The sequence below is a fragment of the Tachypleus tridentatus genome, chromosome 11 (assembly GCF_004210375.1).
Source record: "Tachypleus tridentatus isolate NWPU-2018 chromosome 11, ASM421037v1, whole genome shotgun sequence".
Taxonomy (NCBI): Eukaryota; Metazoa; Arthropoda; class Merostomata; order Xiphosura; family Limulidae; genus Tachypleus; species Tachypleus tridentatus.
The window spans coordinates 24,229,793-24,236,501 of record NC_134835.1 but is presented as its reverse complement, the minus strand read 5'-3'; positions in this window follow the sequence as shown (position 1 = coordinate 24,236,501).

Here is a 6,709-nt window from a genome sequence, read left to right as displayed (position 1 = left end):
CATCCCAGTTTCTTGGAAGCAAGCTAACATTTTAATGTTCCACAAAGAAGGAAAACCAGCCAATAAACCAAACAGTTATCGACCGATCAGCCTGACCAGCTGTGTAGGCAAAATTCTTGAAAGAACAATAAGCAACAGACTCTTCACATTTTTAGAAATTAATTCAAAATTACCAGAAGAACAAAACGGATTTAGAAAATATAGACAAACAACAAATCATTTAATTAGATTAACTGAAATAATAATAAACAGTTTTAATTAAAAAAAAAGAATGCACTCTCGCCTGCTTTCTCGATATCGAGAAAGCATTCGACTGTATGGCACAATGGTCTTCCTATGAAATGGAACTACCGCGTGGAATTATTCGCTGGTTATCTAACTTTTTGGAAAATAGAAAATGTAGAATAAACGTAGAGGAAACCTTCTCGGTGTTCTTCACTCCAGAAGCTGGCGTCCCTCAAGGAGGGATGGTTAGCCCTATTCTCTTCATCATGTATGTAAATAATATGCCACTCAAAGACCCAAACTATGGATACGCGTCATAGTTCGCTGATGATGTAGCAATTTGGAAAAGTGCCCCTACACCAGAAATAGCAGCCACTAACTTACAACCATAACTAAACAGATTATGTGAATATTGTGAAAAATATAGAATTAAAATAAATACAGCGAAGACAGAATTAGTAATATTTTCAAAACCAACGAAACATCAAAAAGTTCAACCTCAGATTTACATGAACGGAGAGCTTCTCCAAACTGCTACATCTGCAAAATTTTAGGGTTAACGTATGATTCTAAACTTATATGGATAAAACATGTAAATAACATAAAAATTAAAATTTGGCGAAGAATAAACAATGCTAGGAGTCTAACTGGTAAAAACTACGGAAAAACACCAGAAAACATCATTAAAATATACAAGACATACATTAGACCTGTAATAGACTATGCAGCTCCTGCATAGATCAATGTAAGTGAAAAACAAATACAAACCAAACTCCAAACATTACAGAATACACTAATTACGTCATCATACAGAATACCTAATACCACTTCCTCAAAGTTCATGCATAATTACTCAAACACACAAACAATACCACATAGACTTCTACATAGTACAATAAAATATTTTGATAAAAATTGGCGAAAAAATGAATTGTTATGTGAACTAGACAGATATTGCATATCTGATGAAGGAAGACCTAAACACCTCTTCCTGTTAAATTTGTACATCAGATCTTTAAGATAAAATAAAATTTTAAAATAATAATAATAATAAAATAATGCCAAAATAAAACAGGCCACCTACGTTCTAGACTTATTAAAAAGAAAGAACAACATAAATGGGCATTGTCCTGAAAAGGACCAGATTAAAGTTATATTACTTCAGCCATTCAGAATTTACTCGTAATATATTAATCAATCCACTCCAACTGGAAGGAGGAAGAGGTCTAGTGCACCTAACCCTCCTGGGTATACAAATATATATACCCAAACACCAGAGAGAGAGAGATCAGATGTAACCATATAGTCCTGGTTATAACACATATATACTAGGTATATAACGAAGTGAATTATTGGTATTGTGTATTGGTTTTATTTGTTCTTTTTCTTTTCTTTTCACGATAAAAAAATTGTAACTGAAAATACAAGATTGAAAAAGCAATAAAAATACTATACTAAAATACCAATGAAAGACAAATAACACGTTGAGCATACTAAGGATAAAATCCAATCATTATTTCGTCAAGCGGCACCTAATTAACGACACCAAAACAAATTAAATCCGATAAGAAGTAAAACCAATCTGTATTCAGCTAAAGTAGACACGAACAAAATCAGTTTGTTGAAAATAAAACAAAGTTCGAAGACGGCCCTAAGAGCATCTTGATGTACTCAATCGATTCGAAGTTCTCGGCGTCTTTTAACCTATGAGATATCTAGTTAGCTCGTGCTGTTATTGTCACAGATCATAACGAGATTATACAGATGGGCTGAGCTTGGCTGAATGAAAAGTGGTATTTATTGATAAGATAAAGCATTAGGCTTTTAACAAGAGCTAAACTACGACACAGTTTTCCAGTTAATATGAGTATATATATATTAAACTGACGGTTTTATAATGTATATATTAATTCGAAGTTTAGTTAATTTTGTTTCATTGGTTTTAATTTCTAGTGTGATTTCACACACAAAATTCTGCAGTATTACATGGTACTGCAGTATCAACTGACATTACTTTAAACATTGGTGTTTTATCTCTGACTCAGAGCATACAGCAAAGCGTGCCATGCAGTGTTTGTTAGAGATTAAGAAATATGATTTATTTTGTATCATGACTCGAAAGTTTAAACATGAACCTAAACTATGAACAGCAGGAACGTGCAGTCTCTAACACACCAGTCACGCTGAGTCGGTGACAGAAATGTCTCTCAACAGACATTTTATGGGGTCTTAGTTGTGGAAAATATTTGTCTGTTGTCAGGGTTCATTAGACTAATGCATCATGTACAGTAGGTTTCTACTGGTGTTTTTTTTTTAATTTCTCAAATAAATGGACGAAGATAAGTTCAAACTATATGTTATTAGTTTATCTTAAGTTATTTTTCTCTTTAATTAATATAAAGTTTTGGTTAGTAATATCTATGACAATTAAGGGCTAAGATTTTCTTTCCTTTTTTGCTGAAAACGTAGTTTACTGTGGACAGGGAAAAATTATAACTTATGCAAAACATTTTATCTAAAAAAATTGCTATAAAAGACCTTGATACTTGAAACAGATTTTCCTTACGAAAATAAAAATAACACCGAAGAAAAAATTATACTATTTAGTGTTATAGATAGATTAGAAAGATATAAATCAGTTTAAGCTTTCGCTACCCAGCTGAATTTTATTTTTTTAGTTTATTAAAAGTTTGGTGATAACTTCATTTTCTCACCAGAGGGTAGTCGTATTAATAAGAAACGAAAAACAATTTGCCGTCGGGAGAAAACCAAACAGTTACTACATGTCATGATTACGTTCTTTTTTATCACGTTTAGTGTCTATTTCAATAAGAAACTACATTAATATACTAAATATATTACAAAAGAAACACTTAAGAGTTGGCTGCCGTTAAACAAGTTACGAGAAACTTCAAGTAAATTTAAAGTTTCCATAACCAGTTTGATGGGATTTCACACTTGTTATAAAAACAACGCCATCATCCGGACCCCAGGGAAAACGTTTCAGAGTTAATTAAAATATCTGCTTCGATTCTATTATTATCTGTCTGTACGAAAGAGCTCTTCTTGAAATCTTTTCGGTTTATTTCAATACTATATTTAAATTAAACGCCGTTATAGAAAAGTTTCTAAAAGCAGTTCCATGTTCGTTTTTGCTGTGATATATAAAGTATTTGTAATTTAACATAATTTTAGTAGGGCTAGGTGTTATCCTTGGTCCCGGCATGGCCTAGCGCGCAAGGCGTGCGACTCGTAATCCGAGGGTCGCGGGCCCGCGTCGCGCTAAACATGCTCGCCCTCCGAGCTGTGGGGGTGTATAATGTAACGGTCAATCCCACTATTCGTTGGTAAAAGAGTAGCCCAAGAGTTGGCGGTGGGTGGTGATGACTAGCTGCCTTCCCTCTAGTCTTACACTGATAAATTAGGGACGGCTAGCACAGATAGCCCTCGAGTAGCTTTGTGCGAAATTCCAAAAACAAACAAACTGTTTATGTAAACTATCCGAATTTGTTTTTATTTCTTTTCCTAGTTTTGATCTGTTACCCTTCAGTGGCATAGTGGTATGTCTGCGAACTTACAACGCTAGAATCCAGGTTTCTATACCCGTGGTGGGCAGAGCACAGGTAGCCTATGCTGCTGCTTTGTGCTTAATTTCAAAAAAATAAGACATTTTCACTGCGACGTGTATAAATTAACACCTTTTCTAGTGCCAGGTCCATTTTTAGATACACGATAAATAACGAAAATACTTTTTGTTTTTACTGTGTCATTAGCTGAAACTGGAAATGGATAAATGTAGGGAAGTTAAAGCGGAAGTATGGTTTCTTTGTGATGAGTTGGCGGTGGGTGGTGATGACTAGCTGCCTTCCCTCTAGTCTTACACCGCTAAATTAGGGACGGCTAGCACAGATAGCCCTCGAGTAGCTTTGTGCGAAATTCCCAAACAAACAAACAAAGTTATCCTTGGTTTCGTTACATAAATGTTGAGTAGGGGAGAGAGGCTACACTTGGTATTTTAATAAGTACCGAAGAAAAGAAAACTAACAAATGTGAATACATTTTATTACTCAAAGTATTCCTGATTTTTTTTTAAAACTTATCGTGTTTTTCTTCATAAGTGCCTGTTATGGCCTGGTGGTCAGGACATCAGCAATCTGCAGGTCACAAGGTCGAATCGTCCCATTGAATCTTTTATAACCTTTCAGCTGTGAAGATACAAGTTCAGCCTCATTATTCATCAGTAAGGAACAGTCCAAGAGTTGGTGGTGTTTCCTTCTTTATAGCCTATTACTTAAGAATTAGGAACAGTTTAACGTAGAAGATGGTTCTCGAGTGCGCGACATTCATCAAAATAAAATTTTACTAAATTTTTGGAATAACTAATTCACAACAGTATATCAGTTTTTGATACATGTAAATAATAAGTATTTTATTTTTTATTATTAAAATATAGAGAAGATAATTTACGATTACTTCTGCTTATAGTTTTAAACTTTCAGGTTTATCATTACTATAGATACAAATAGGCCTAGAGTGTTAATATTACACATAGCAATGTAGATACGAACTTCAACATTTTGTATATTTGGCATTCCTCAACGATATACATTTTAACAGTTAGACCTAGTAATTAATTTAAGTGTTTAATATGTATCATAGCCGTTATAATTTATGATAATATTATTATATCATTTAATGCATAACATTTCATATAATATGATATATAATATTTGATGTATACGTTTGGTTTGAATTTCGCGCAAAGCTACACGAGGGCTATTTGCCCTAGCCGTCCCTAATTTAGTAGGGGTAAGACTAGAAGGAAGGCAGCTAGTCATCACCACCCACCGCCAACTCTTGAGCTACTCTTTACCATCGAATAGTGGAATTGATCGTCACATTATGACGCCTCCACGGCTGAATGGGTGAGCATGTTTGGTGCGACGGGGATTCGAACCCGCAACCCTCAGATTACGAGTCGAGTGTCTCAACCCACCTGGCCATACGCTGTGACAAAGGTGCTGTGATGGTACACATTAATTTGAAGAAGAGAATCTGTACATTGGCCAATACTATAATCTAAGATGCGAACCACTCAATGATACAGTTTAATTGGATTCTACAATTAGTGCTGTTACTATAAGCAAGTGATTTTCAAGGTAGGTAACACTAGTTTTAATGGTTACTGCATTTACATTAGATTATTATATTATCACCATTACTAAAGTAAGTAATATCCAAGGTAAGTCATACCAGTTTCAGTGGCTGTTACGTTTACCCTAGATCCTGGAACTGACATTTATTACAAGATAATTAAAAACAATCTAAATTACCAACTTAATAACAATATCTGTAATTAACACTGCTGTTACGACAGTTAGATTGAACAACAATACCTAAATTAACACTGTTACGACAGCTATATTTGGTAAATATACCTGAATTAACACTGTTACGACAGCTATATTTGGTAAATATACCTGAATTAACACTGTTACGACAGCTATATTTGGTAAATGTACCTAAAATAACACTGTTACGACAGCTATATTTGGTAAATGTACCAGAATTAAGTACTAAATTAACACTTTTACGACAGCTATATTTGGTAAATATACCTGAATTAACACTGTTACGACAGCTATATTTGGTAAATGTACTTGAATTAACACTTTACGACAGCTATATTTGGTAAATGTACCTAAATTAACACTGTTACGACAGCTATATTTGGTAAATGTACCTAAATTAACACTGTTACGACAGCTATATTTGGTAAATATACCTGAATTAACACTGTTACGACAGCTATATTTGGTAAATGTACCTAAAATAACATTGTTACGACAGCTATATTTGGTAAATTTACCTAAAATAACACTGTTACGACAGCTATATTTGGTAAATGTACCTAAATTAACACTGTTACGACAGCTATATTTGGTAAATGTACCTAAATTAACACTGTTACGACAGCTATATTTGGTAAATGTACCTGAATTAACACTGTTACGACAGCTATATTTGGTAAATATACCTGAATTAACACTGTTACGACAGCTATATTTGGTAAATGTACCAGAATTAATACTGTTACGACAGCTATATTTGGTAAATGTACTTGAATTAACACTGTTACGACAGCTATATTTGGTAAATGTACCTGAATTATCACTGTTACGACAGCTATATTTGGTAAATGTACTTGAATTAACACTTTTACGACAGCTATATTTGGTAAATGTACCTAAATTAACACTTTTACGACAGCTATATTTGGTAAATGTACTTGAATTAACACTTTTACGACAGCTATATTTGGTAAATGTACCTAAATTAACACTGTTACGACAGCTATATTTGGTAAATGTACCTAAATTAACACTGTTACGACAGCTATATTTGGTAAATATACCTGAATTAACACTGTTACGACAGCTATATTTGGTAAATGTACCTAAAATAACATTGTTACGACAGCTAT